Here is a 14,697-nt window from a genome sequence, read left to right on the forward strand (position 1 = left end):
TTGATGGCCCTTGTGAATCCCATGAAAACAGCCTTTCTGACAACCTGAGCCTCCACTGAGCTCATATTTCTCTAGGGCCACCAGGGCCTGGTCTGATAATCTCCTTCAAGATCCAGACACTGACCCTTTAATGCTTAATCCTAAAGATTAAAAAGGCTACAAAATCTGCAGCAGGTACATCCCACTTCTATGCCAGAGCACAGGCTATCAGTATCATGGTTAGAAGAATCCTACAGCTAAAGCATTGGAAGGTGGGCCCTCTCTCTATTTCAGATTTATCTCTTTAGGATTGCAGTGCAAGTCTACAAGGCACATTTGGGTTATAAGTGAAATATGTATCTATGACTTAATTATCCCTGCTCAGAATATCTAATTCGTAAGGACAAAAATCTTTGGCAGCCTTCCTTATTATTTAAAAATCAAAATTCTGAGTCTTAACCATGATAACATACTGCAGCTCTGATGAACTGGAATTATTCAGGAGAGAGATATGGCAACAACATTCATACCTTCAAAGTAGGTTACTGTGTCAAGATTGATGAAGAATGGTTAGTAGGTGCTCGTAGCCAGCTGTTTTCAGAGCAACATGACATTCAGCCTGTTTTATTCTTTTCTTTTAGAAAAAGCAATTGTTAAATCCAGATTTTTCATTTTTTGTTATTTGAAGCCCAGTATAGTTTATATTTAGAAAACCCCAGGCTAAAACAATTTCAGGTTCCATTTTTAAGAAACAACTTAGTCAAAATGATTCAATCTAGAAATAGTATAATCCAGTGAAACCATTTATTCTTTCTCGTGGTTAGAAATAGAAATATGGTAAATAGATGGCAAATAGATGGGGAAGAAATGGAGATAGTGATGGATTTTATTTTCCTGGGCTCCAAGATCACTGCAGATGGGGACTGCAGCAAAGAAATTAAAAGACGCTTGTTCCTGGGGAGGAAAGCTATAGCAAATCTAGACAGTATCCTAAAAAGCAGAGATATCACCCTGCCAACAAAAGTGAGTTTAGTCAAGGCTATGGTATTCTCAGTTGCAATGTATGGCTGCGAAAGTTGGACCATAAGGAAGGCCGAGCGTCAAATAATTGAGACTTTTGAACTCTGGTGCTGGAGAAGACTCTTGCGAGTCCCTTGGACTGCAAGGCGAACAAACCAGTCAGTCCTAGAGGAGATCAGCCCTTCCTGCTCCTTAGAAGGCCAGATGCTGAAGATGAAATTCAAATACTTTGGCCACCTCATAAGAAGGAAGGACTCCCTGGAGAAGAGCCTAATGCTGGGAGCGATCGAGGGCAAAAGAAGAAGGGGATGACAGAGAATGAGGTGGCTGGATGGAGTCACTGAAGCAGTAGGTGCAAACTTAAATGGACTCTGGGGAATGGTAGAGGACAGGAAGGCCTGGAGGATCATTGTCCATGGGGTCATGACTTCTAACAACAACAATAACATAGTAAAGTAATATGTCTCGTAGGCTTCATGTGGCTGTGGCTCAAATGCAGGCTTCTCAATGGCTGCTCTGTTATTTTGGAATAGCCTTTTAGAGGCAGTAAGGTAGATTTCTGTATTGCTTACCTTCAGAGGAGGTTGTAAAAAGGATTTTTATAAAAGAGCCTTTAATTAGTACTGATGGAGAAGTGATAGGATTCAGTGTAGTTGGACATCCGCTTGGTATACAGAGGTCCCAGTTTCAGTTCCCAGGTGGTAGGTGATGTGAAAGAACTCCACCTGAAACTCTGAAGAACTGTTATCAGTATGAGTACACAATATTAACCTTGAAGGACCAAGGGTCTATTTCAGTACAAGTCAACTTCATGTGTTCATGAGTGCTGAATTCAAATTTTAAAAAATGACAGGTTTTTTTTTTGGTTATATGATTTTTGTTGTCTATAAGATTTTGTTTTTGGAGGTTTTGATAAATTTTTGAAAAAATTGTTTATTATTGTTGTTTTTGTTTTATTGACTTATCCACATTATGTTCCAGAATTGCTAGATAAAAAACAGGTTAGAAATGTTCACACAAAATAAATAAAATTGAACTGTACTGGTTCACTGACATAAGCTTTTGTACTTCCAACAGCATAGATATATTTTGAAAGGTGAACTTCCTCAGTGAAAGGAAAAGCTAGAGTTGCTGAATTTTTTCTTAAAACTATTAAAAAGCACTAGATTCCTTTAGGACAGGACTTGATAGACTCACTTATATCAGATGATAAGGCGTTTTAATTTCTTCCAGCTCATTATTTATCATGAGTTTGGCATTTGTCTTCCAGGACTGGGAGATCTTTCCAAAGGAAATTTACTAATAGACTCAACCTACTGGGCAAAGGAGACAAGATGGCGATGGTGAGGAGATAACACAGCAGGTGATGCTCTCAGGAAAGTATTTTTTTTTCTTTTTCTTTTTTTTTTAAATAATTTTATTGTTTATTATTATATAAAGCATTTACAGAGAAGTTGTAAAGAAAAAGCGACCAGTTGATATGGTTTGCCATCTCTTTTAACATAGATATTTAGTTCTCATCACATATTATTCCTAGTCTAGAAGTTTTTACCATTTTTCTTAGCCAAGTGATTGTTAATACATATGAGATCTGTTATAGGAATACATTCTGTTATTATCTTAAATGATATTAGGTCAGTCTCCTTCATAAATTGGCCCTGACCCAAGAATTACTACTGTTGTCTTGTTAATGCCTATAAAATATGGTTTGTCATCCTCTTTTGGCATACATATTAACATACATATTCAATTCCCATCGCATATTAATCCTGATCTAGGAGTTATTACCATCTTTCTTAACAAAGTAGTTGTTGATACATAGGAGGGTATAATCTATTATAAGGATATATTCTATTATTGTCTTAAATGATATAAAGTCAGTTCCCTTCATATATTGGACCTGTCCTAAAGGTTGCTACTGCTATTTTTCTCCCAGGAAGCCAGGAGACTACTCCATTGTTCAGCTCATCTTTCAGGTGGTCGCAGAAAATGAAATTGTGTTTTTTTCCATAGTAGAGTGTTTCTGATTGTCCTTCTGTCAGGGCCAGAGAAATCTCTTACTTGATTCTTGCTTGTAATCGCCTTTGAGGGGGCTCTGAATCCTTTGTCAATCTGGATCTCTTCCTCTGGTTGCACAGAAATATCTCCTGATAGCTTCCTAGTTGCTGTCGCTTTTGAATAGACTCTTTTTATTTTGCTGATCCAAGTCATTTCCTGCTCTGAATAGACTTCCAGGTTTTTGGTACTTTCCTTCCGTGAATCTGTTTTCCCAGGTTCTTTAAAGATACTTTGGGTTTTTACATCTCTGGCACTCTCTCCCTCCAGTTGATTAACTTCCAGACATTGAAGTTTCACTTGATTTACTGTTAGCTGAGCTGCGTCATCAGCTGGTCTCTCCGGACCTTGGGCTCCATCCAAAAGCTCCCCCTTAGTCCCACGAATTTCCTTTTCCAGCTTATTGACTGCTTTCAGTATCTCTGAGTTTCCTTTGCATAACAAATGGAAAAGCTGTGCCTTAGTTAATTCTTCCATAGTTCTAGGCAGTCACAAACTATAAACAGAAAGTCTCGTGAGGTCTCGCGGGAGCACGAGCGATCCCAAATTATCAGTTTGTCGATCTCCGTATCAAGTCAAATTCCCCCACTGAACTTTCACCCATAAATCTTCAAAGCACTCTCTTTGTTTGGTTAATGGGTATAATTAGCTGGGAGTCTCTCACTCGGGGAAAGAAGGAATTCGCTTGTGAATTGGTTGAGGGGGGGGGGGAGGGAAGAGCTTGTGGGAGAAGAGAGAGAAAAGCCAGAAAGCTTTCAATTCTTACTGTTGTAGGTTCCAGCTTCTGTCAGCTTCTGCTCCTGTCGATCTGGTAAATGATGGTCTGGGAAGAATGTGAGGTCGGCTGGTCGTTTCAAGCTTGTAAAGTTGTTTGCGACAAAGACGCCATCGTGACCTTGAGCACAAGCCGCTATTAATCCAGGGAGGTCTTGCTATCTCCCTACGGATCTGTAGGACCCTCAGGTCACCGTTCCCGGTTCCTGGGGCGACCGGTGAGCAGATTTGCGTATCTGTTCAGGTCAGCCAGGTGCAGAAGCCCCTGACCCTCGGCATGGCTTAAGAGCTGAACAGAAGTCCAGCTTTCTTTATGGCGCCATCTTCAGTTCTCTATTTTTTATCTTTTATCTTTTATTTGGGCTGTTAATGATTTACTTCTTTACTTCTCTTTCATGCTACTGTAATGGTCTTCTGGGAGTCTTAATTGGTGTGCGGTTCTTGAGGGAATCTGCCAGCACACAAAAATCAGCAAACAGCTTGTGATTTCGCGTCCGTCCCGCCCAGCTGTGGAACATAGCAACATCCCAACTCTCCTTAATTAGAACTCACAGACAAGAAGTTACATATTCAAACCTTGTTTTGGCACACCTGAAACTAGGCACAATTATTGGAACATTGTATTTTACTGTGGCTGCTTAGTAAAGTCGTCATTAAAATGATAAAGACGGGTGGAAACAAACGAAGAAGAAATGGCGACTCTAAGGAGGAAGAGTTATTGCCAGCCAGCAAACAAAAGAAGATTGATGATTATTTTCCAAATAAAGACTCCCACCTTAACCAAATACCAGTATCAAATCACTATGCAGCTCTGGCAAAGAGCCAGGAAAGCAGTAGCAGGCTAGAGTCAGAAAGGGAAAAGGACAAACTAAACCAGGAAGTAAGTGAACTAACTTATAAAGACAGCAGACTTAATGAGAGTAAAGTTGATTTACTATTAAAGTTTGTCGAACTAACGGCTAACACAGTTACAAACACATTTGGTCTGATAGCTGAATTAAAAAAAGATATAAGTGCCCTTTCCTTGAAAACTGATCTGTTAATTAAAGAGAAACATCTGGTACAGGGCAAGGATAGGATGCAAGGTGCATCTAAGTTTTTAACTAATCCTCTAGGATCATCAGCTGATAACACCAAACAGCCAACGACATAGCTATCAAATGGTGCTTCTTTGCTCCAAAATCTTATCCTTCAAAAACGAAGTGTTGGCCTGACAGTCTGCCCGTATAGAGGCCAGTTACCATCCTGGGGGCCCACCTGGAAAGTGACCAAACACTTGAGTGTTATCTTAAATAAACCAATAAACTCTATTGATTTGAATACTACAGAGACTTTGAGCAGCCCGATCTAAACTATGAAAGTATTGTTAACCTTTCGGAGTGCAACAATTCCCAAACTAATTTTGGCACAGAGGGGAAGATTGGAGAAATTGGGAGTGTTCCCAAACAGAGTATTTAAAAACACAGTTATTAGCCCCCTAACCAATTTAAAGACGTGCACAAGGGAGATATGTTCACGGGAACAAAATCATGCTAAATAGGTCTTAAGCAAACAGCCTAACCTGAAGAGCTCCACAGAGACTGGCGAACGGGGGATAATCAATTTGGACAACTCAATAGAGGAGGAGCTTCTGCACTCATTTGGGAAGTTGCCCAGGCCAGAACAGGATGCAATCACAGCACGCCTATCTTATCTTAGAGACAAACTCCTCGAAGCCACAGATGGTGAAATCAACATGGAAGTGTCACACGCCACCCCTACGGAAAACGGTAACATAACTGGAGTTCCAGGACAAGAGACAGTCATTCCACCTGAGAAACCCTCGAGGCATGAAAAACCAAATGGCTCCAAAGGAATATCCCCGCTTATTGAAGGTTCACAGCTGGAAGAACAAGCTACAAATTCCAGCTCCGAGACACCCCCTCAAAATGAAAAGAATAATGACATCAATGGAAAATCACTACCCATAGGTAACCCGCAGCAAAAGCAACAACATCTTACGGAAAGGGTTAAGACATCATTATCTACAAGAAATGGCTGCATTTACTCTGACCCAGAGGGACAACTAGATCTGATCAACTGGGATTGACTAGATAAGTCAAGACTTGGGGGTGGGAATGTGGGCATGCAGAAACTTGTATTATTGTCATGGAATTCCAGGGGATGGGCCGGTAGAAGTAGTGACCCGGAAGTTCTTAGTTTTCTTACTAAATATGATATCATTATGCTCCAGGAGACGTGGCTTTTGCTCCCACCATATCTGCCTGGCTATAAAACATTTGATCTCCCTGCAGAACCCTCTCTCCATGGAAGATCAAAGGGGGGGGGGGGTTGGCTATTTTAGTGTCCACTCAACTGATGATGAAATCAAGCTCTACCAAATTATGGGCAGTCATCTATGGCTGTGGCTATCTCATTTCAACATGCATGCTACCTCCTGGTTAACATCTATTGTCCCCCAGGAGGAACTAAAGAGCAGATAGAATCCTTCTGGGAGGGCTTTGAGATATATTTAGAGGATCTTTTGATCAGCATTCCTCATATTAGGAGGGGATTGTAATGCCAGGATGGGTTGCGGCGACTATACTCTCTTCACTAGCTACAACTTACATACTCCTGACTCTGAGATTTTAACTTCACTACATAGAAGATCCTTCAAAGATAGTAAGCATAACCTCTCAGGTCTTAAATTGGTCCAACTGGTATATGGATTGGACCTAGTTATTCTGAATGGTTCAGTAATATCAGATTACCCAGCAGAATTTACCTTCTGGTCGGGAGACAGAATGAGCATCATCGACTATATAATAATATCTAAAAATATGATGCAGAGCTCAGTAGAATTTGAGGTATCCTCTTTCTATGACAGTGACCATTTTCCACTTATAGTGCGCTGTCCCATCCCTACTAAACAACTCCGCTTATTACAGCGATATGAAGGCATGTCTAACGAGGAAAACTGCATTCCTAAAGTTAAGTGGAATATGAAGACAGATAAACTTATCAGCAATCTGTTAGGCTCTCAGACCTTCATTAACAGGACAGAAGAGTTCCTATTAAGCAATGAAAATTCTATGTCCGTATGTGCCTTTGATACCCTTGTAGAGAGCCTTCAGGAGACCCTAAAAGGAAATAAGGAAGCTGATAGGAACTTTGAAATCAGGTAAAGCTCCTGGCTATGATCTAGTACCCCCTGATTTAATAAAGAGAAACATTGATTGGTGGACACCAGTACTAGCCAAATTCTTCACAGTAATTGACAGATCAGGCAGACTCCTGAAAGGGTGGGAGGTCGCAGTGGTGGTTCCAATCTACAAAAAAGGTGACAGGAATGACCCACAGAACTATAGGCCTATAAGTTTATCGAGTACTATAAGCAAATTATATGCAAGGCATTTAAGTTGGAAATTCTAAGACTGGCTAGAGGAAGAAAACCTGCTCATAGAGGAACAAGGAGGCTTTAGAAAAGGAAGGTCAACACTGGGCAACTATATGTTAGTTGACCACCGGATAGCTAAATATTCATCTAAAATGGTGTCCTCCCTTTATATTGCCTTCATCGATTTTAAATCTGCATTTGATTCTATTTCTAGAAATTTGCTATGGGCCAAATTAGAAAGGACATCCATTGACAGACGTCTACTTTTCTTAATTAAAACCTTATACAAAAACACAGCTATTAGAGTTAAGTGTACTCCTCAAGGTCATCTAACTAATATAATTAACTCTAGAAAGGGAGTTAAGCAGGGTTGTATCTTAGCCCCTCTCCTTTTCTTTATAAACGATATTGGACACTCTCTGAAAAAAACAAATTTCCACCCACCAAAAGTTGGGGAAAGACACATCTCACTTTTATTATATGCTGATGACTTAGCCGTATTTGCCAGAACCCCTATAGGACTGAGAAGAGCCTTAAGAGCGCTAAACTCCTGTCAATTGAATAGCCTGGTAATTAACCATGATAAGACCAAGATCATGGTATGTGGTAAGACACCTAAATCTCATATCTGGAGACTAAATGGCACCCTAATAGAACAAGTCCAACATTACAAATATCTTGGCATTATTTTCCAGGCTACCTATTCAAGATCTGCCCATATTAATAACATCTCTTTAAATGCACAGTAAAGTGCAGGTGCAATTAAAAAATTCTGGCAGAAAGGAGGCCGCTACATTCCAGCACCGATTAACATCTTCAAGGCTAAGGCTCTTGCTCAACTAACATATGGGGCTCCAATTAGTATAACAGGCAGATTGGGCAGTCTAGAAAAGGTCCAGTCCAAATTTCTGAGGGCAATTCTGGCTATACTAAACAACATCTCAAACGTAGCAGTTAGGATTGAGACAGGTATGGTCAACGTTCAGTCTAGGCTTTGGATAGCTACCTTTACATTCTGGCTAAAACTACTTTTCCAACAGCAAGGTCTTGCAAGTCTAATAGTGATCGACACATTTGTCGCGCCTTGGCAAATTGCACTCACTAAAAAGGTGTGCTATTATGGTCTCTCATATCAATTGTTTTTGTCTATGGGTTATGACAAGGATATAGTTCTTGTTAAGACAAGAGTGATAGAAGTAGAGAGACAACATGATCTCAACAATATTCAGGACCCACTCTTTAGGAAAGATCTCCTAAACAGGAACACACAGATGCAATATCTAAGAAAAGTGGTAAATCCTGAGCACAGGAGATTCTTTACCCTCCTTCGTCACAATGCCCTGCCCTCTGCTTACTTGAGTGGGAAATTTGATGGACTCCCTCTCAAGGATCGACTCTGTATCTGCAATGAGGGTCAAGTAGAGAACACAGAACACATCTTATTTGAGTTAAAGCTGTATAATCATATTTGCACAGGTGCATTAGTACCAATGCTTATAGAATGCCCTCACGACCTGAGAAAGCATCGCCTGCAAATATTGCTATCAGATACAGATAATTTGTTAACTAGCAAAGTAGCAAAATTTGCATGGCTAGCTTTAAGAATTAGGAAAGAATGGGTCACTCATGTATAGCCATAACAGGCCCACAGAACTTCTTATGTTTTTTGGTTAGTAGATGTATCGCACGCCTCTTAATCTTGTCTTTTGTTTTATATTTTAACAGCTTTTTAAGTTTTATTGCTTTTATGGCTCATTTTATCCATGTAAAATAGTCAATGGCAGTTAATGCTTCTAAATGTTGGCTTTTATGGTGGAGAAGTTTTAAGTTTTTAACCTTTTAATGCATTACCTTCCCTTTACAAACTGCTATTGTATAGTAGTGCTTCTAAAATTTTAGACCGTAAATAAATAAATAAAGACTCAACCTACTGACCAAAGAAAATCTATCCAACATCCAAAGGAATGAGCTGGTTCTGAAATGTTTCCTTTAACCAGTTTGCAGGTTACATAAGTCCTCAGTTTGAAGTCTTTTATTCTAGTTTGCCATGATGGTGGAACCCAATTATTTGTGAGTTGATGTCAAACTGAGATATGACATGTTTAATTGGATCTGATAGTTATCCCAAGAGATCACATTAGCTGACAACAAACTAAAGATAGTCCAACTACTAGGTGTCCCCTTTGTTAAAAGTGATTTCAGTGACATCATCCATAATATAATGGTGACTGTATTACCTTTGGCTAATCTGGAAATGATTCAGATGAGACAAGGCCCTTAAATGGGAAGAAGATGCTGGAATGGGTAGGGTTGTGTTTGTACTCTCATCTCCCTTTCACAAAGATTGCCTAGGTTTTCTTGTGTTGTGTATATTCTTCTAGGATTGGTTGCCAGCCTCCAGATGGGGCCTAGAGATCTCTGGGAATTGTAGCTGATCTCTTTATGACCCGCTCCTGGCTTTCTTGGAGGAAACTTCGGCACTCGATCCATATCACTCTAGCTTCCATCCTGGTCACGGGGTGGAGACGGTGCTGGTCGCCCTGCTGGATGACCTCTGCTGCCAGCTGGATAGAGGCGCGTCAGCCGTGCTGGTCCTCTTAGACCTGTCGGCAGCCTTTGACATCGTAGATCATGAGATATTGGTCCACTGCCTCGCCAGCACGGTGATAAGGAGCACAGCCTTGCGCTGGATACGCGCCTTTCTCCAGAACCGGACCCAGAGGGTTGCAGTGGGAGATTTCTCGCATCCTGACAGACTCCCCTGTGGGGTATCTCAGGGTGCGGTTCTCTCCCCCACTTTGTTCAACATCTTTATGCGCCCTCTGGCCCAGCTGGTGCTGATGACACCCAGCTCTATCTCCTAATGGATGGCTGCCTGGACTCCCCCCCCCCCCCCCGGAACCATTTGTCAGATGTTTGGAAGCAGTGACAGAATGGTTCAAGCAGAGTCGTCTGAAACTCAACCCCTCCAAAATGGAGGTCCTGTGGCTGGGAGGCAGGGGGCGGGATCAGGAAGCGCGTTTGCCCACCCTGGCAGGGGTACAACTTAACCCAGGCCAGGAATTTGGGCGTGACCATCGACACCTCCCTGACTAGGAAGGCAGAGGTCAAGAGAGTAGCAGGCCAGGCATTTTTCCACCTTCGCCAAGCCCAGCTATTAGTGCCCCCTACCTGTCCCCTGATCACTTAGCCACAGTGATCCATGCAACGGTCACCTCCAGACTATATTTCTGTAACTCGCTCTACTCGGGCCTACCCTTGTCCTTGATCCGGAAACTTCAGCTAGTGCAAAATGCAGCTGTTAGTGTCCTCACTAGCACATCTTGGAGGGCCCACATCCAGGCTGTGCTGAGGCAGCTGCACTGATTGCCAGTTGCTGTCCGGATCTGGTTCAAGGTTTTGGTATTAACCTTTAAGGCTTTACACGAGTTGGGACCCACATACTTGAGGGACTGCCTATCGCCCTGTGTCCCCCGCAGGGCATTACACTCTGTGGGGGGAAATCTATTGGTCGTTCCCAGCCCTAGAGAAGCGCTCCTAGCCTCAACCAGGGCCAGGGCTTTTTTGGTCCTGGCCCCCACCTGGTGGAATGAGCTCCTGGGTGTCAGCTTTCCGCAGGGCCTGTAAAACAGAGCTCTTCCGCCAGGTTTATGGTTGAGGCTGGGGTCTGCGAGGTAGAGCGTTGCCCCCCCGGGGGGTCTGAAGTATACATCATCTCTCCCATTCTCTATCGCCTTGGTAGGTGGGAGTAGATTGTGATTGGCTGCCGGCATGTTATGATTTTAATGTCTTTTAATGGGGTTTTAATTGGGATTTTTAAGACAACTGTTACCCGCCACAAGCCTACCCAGGGAGTGGCGGGAAATAAATCAAATAATAATAATAATAAGATATCACTTCTTGACAAAACATCTACTTTATAGATAAATGCCTACATAATTAGATATGGATTAAGAAATCAACTAAATCAATCATAACAAAAGACAAGTTATATAATCAGGGATAAACTGTTGAGAATATGGTTTGCATGCTGAAATTTGTTGAGCCCTCCAAATTCTCTGCTCATGTTTCTGATAGAAACGCACTATGATAAGAAAATGAGAAAAATGCTTTTCTAAAATATGATAAATGCTTAGGGGGAAATCAAGTCATGCCAGGATATTAGAGTAAATGGCTGCCTTTGAGGTTGGACTGTATGGGAATTTACCCCTCTAATGTCCCTGTCAACCCGTAGGCTCCACCCCAAAATCTCCAGGTATTCCCCCCCAAAAAACTGGCAACCCTGACTAGGGATGTCAGCCTCCCAGTGGGACATGGGGATCGCCTAGAATTACAGCTCATCTCCAGGCAACAGAAATCAGTTTCAGTGAAGAAAATGGCCTCTTTGGAATGTGGACTGTATGGCATTTATATCCCATTGAAGTCCCTCCCTTCCTCCAATACTGCCCTCTGCAGGTTCCACCCCCAACATTTCCATTTGTTTTTCCAAACTGGAACTGGAAACGGAAACCGTAATCCTGACCCTCATTTCAGGAGGTATCTTGGGCTGCAGCAGGAAGAGAAATTTCAAAGAAATTTCATTCCAGTAACATTAAAAAAACCCATATCAGTGGAGATTTTGCACAGCATCCAACTCAATGAATGTGATGGTGGCAAGTCATCATCATGTGTCTTCCTCCATCAAGTATTAACTTTGTGTAAGAGGTACTGTATTTGCTGGCGTATAAGACTACTTTTCCCCCCTGAAAAACATGCCTCCAAGTGGCGGGGTCGCCCTATAAGCTGGCGTATAAGACTACTTTCCCCCCCTGAAAAACATGCCTCCAAGTGGCGGGGTCGCCCTATACGCTGGGTGCCCTTCAGTTAGGATAGACATAGCCGCCCATAGTGGCCTCCCGATGCTTGCCCGGTGCCCATAGTGGCCTCCCAATGCCTGCCCACCTCATTCTACATACCATCCAGTATCGCGTGGTATCCAGCGCGGCCGTGGCGGGTCATCAGCATGGCTGTGGCGAGCATCAGCAGCGAGACAGGGGTACCAGCCTTTTCGGCGTGACCAACTCGTTCTGCTCGGCGGGAAGCAGCGGCTCTCCGGCCCGCCCCTTGTCTACGCAGAGCTCACACATGCGCATTTGCGCACTAGTGCCGGTCACAGGGAGATGCAGGGGTAGGCCGGGTATATAACAAACTCTATATTTTGAGTGGAAATGTTGGAGGTCGTCTTATACGCCCAGTCGTCTTATACGCCGGCAAATACGGTAATTTGAACATGAAAAGGGAGAAAGGAGATGAATGAACATATCCTGCCCAAACTCCTTCATGTCCCAACCTACTGAAAAGCCTGAAATTGCACAAGAACAAAAGTAACTGGGGTAATAGATTGGGAGAAGGGTGGGGAGACGCAGAGAGGTTTTAAGTCTACCAGTACATTGTGACTTCAAATATGTTTTAACCCTCAAAAGTGTACCAGGTTGTCCCAAGAAATAATCCCCTTTCAGAGTTTAGAGCAGTAATACTATGACAAATTGTGAGTTTCCTGCATGTGCAAGGGGCTGGACTAGATGACCATATGAGACTATCCTGTGATAAAAGGTGCCCACTTACCTTATAAATAGCCTATTTATAAGTCTTAACAATTGACTTATGACATATTTATTATGATAAGACTTCACCATCTCACCATATTTTACAGAGGGCCTTCAGTCAAGGTACTCTGGCAGAATTAAGGCTATTACCTAAACTATTTAAATGAAATTCTAAGTAATCATGTGCACCTTTTATCTTTTTTAAAATGTGTTTATAAACCAGCAGATTGCTGTTATTGAATGAAAGAATGGTACACTTTCCGTGGAAAATGTTGCTAACCAGTAGATGTCACTGTGGTGTTTATTGTATACCAGTAGCTGAACTAGTCAGTTATAATTGGCTCCAAAAGTTTAGCAGGTCCCTCCTTTCAATACATGCTCAGGAGCATGTATATGCTCAGGTATATGTACGTGTGCGTGTATGTAGTAGCAGCTGTTTTAGACAACAGAATAATATGCCAATAAAGGTTGACTGATGGACTCATAACAGAATAAGATATCCTTTGAGTCTGAAGACAATAGGTGAGCTTAGATTAATCTCGGAGTACTAATGTGGTGGGGGATTTCATTACAAATGGGTACATGTCAAAGTTATTTCAGGCGGGCAGCCGTGAGTTCATGTTAAAATTATGAGCGCATATAACAAGAGCGGTATGTTTTTTTGTATGGAAAGGCTGTGAAAGAAGTGGCATGTGTCAATGGCAATTTCCTGTTACCAATTTCTTGTCTTGTAAGATACCTGTAAGGTGAATTGATTCATTACTCCACCAGTTTTAAGAACAGTTAATTTATATATCATATATTAATAGGGCTACCATATGTTCTCTTTTTAGAAGACATATCTTCTTTTTTTGTGTGTCCATCTTCTTTTGGGCTCTTTAAAAAAAAAACTGATGGAAATGTCACATTTTGGGGTTGGAAGGTTAAAAACATCCCTAGTTAGTAGCTTAAATAATGGTATTTAAAATGAGATTTCTCACAGTGATCACTAGTTTCAAGTAGTCAGTCAGAAAAAAATGTACTTTTAGTTTTTTTTCAAAATATGGTAATCTTATACACTAATCTTTGATAGGTTTTTGTGATGAACCATTTAAACAATAAATAGAACTCAAATGACTCCAAAAGGCAGTGTTCAGTTAAAGAACACTTTCCATTACCTTGATTTCCTGTGGTGTTGATGATTTCACAAAATCTTTGTGCATTATTGTTTGTCCTAAATGACTAAGCCTCATGTGTCAGAGATAATACTTGTATTTCAAGATTAATTGAGACTTTATCCCAGCTTTAGATACCTAGAAATGTTTTCCTCATCTGCGAAAACCTAGGTATAGGTCAACTTTCTGATTTAAAACATTTGTTTTCAAAATATGTACACATTGGTATTGGTGTTATTTGGAAGAGGAACAGTATATGTACACTAGGGGCAAAGCCTGTTGTATCCAGAAATACAATAGACACTAGAGCTTGGCGGTGGGAAGAGGAAGAGGAGGAGTTGTTCTGTCTGTAAGGGCATGAGGTTGAATGTGTGTGTTGTATGGGAGGTTGTGGTTGGCATGGTGACAAATGAGGGCATGGGTGTGGAGATACAGGTGTCAAGAACCTGTGGTTTGGAATGTTCGTTGAATGTGGGAGAGAACTGACCTTTGGGAATGGTGGCATAGTGGTTACAGATAATCCTTCCAGAGCCATGTCTTGAGATATGTGAAGGGAAAATCAGACTAGAGACTCTTCTTAGGGGAAGATTATATGGCAACCAATCCCTCCCAGTTCTGCATTCAATGTCATTTTCCTTCTTGTGTGAATTAGGCCACAGACACCGAAATGCCCCCCTGCCCTAATCTACATGGGGTAGTCACAGTACACAGGTGTCCACCCTGCTCCTTCTGTCTCCATTTTTTGACTGCT

This window comes from Paroedura picta, chromosome 3, assembly GCF_049243985.1.
Source record: "Paroedura picta isolate Pp20150507F chromosome 3, Ppicta_v3.0, whole genome shotgun sequence".
Taxonomy (NCBI): Eukaryota; Metazoa; Chordata; class Lepidosauria; order Squamata; family Gekkonidae; genus Paroedura; species Paroedura picta.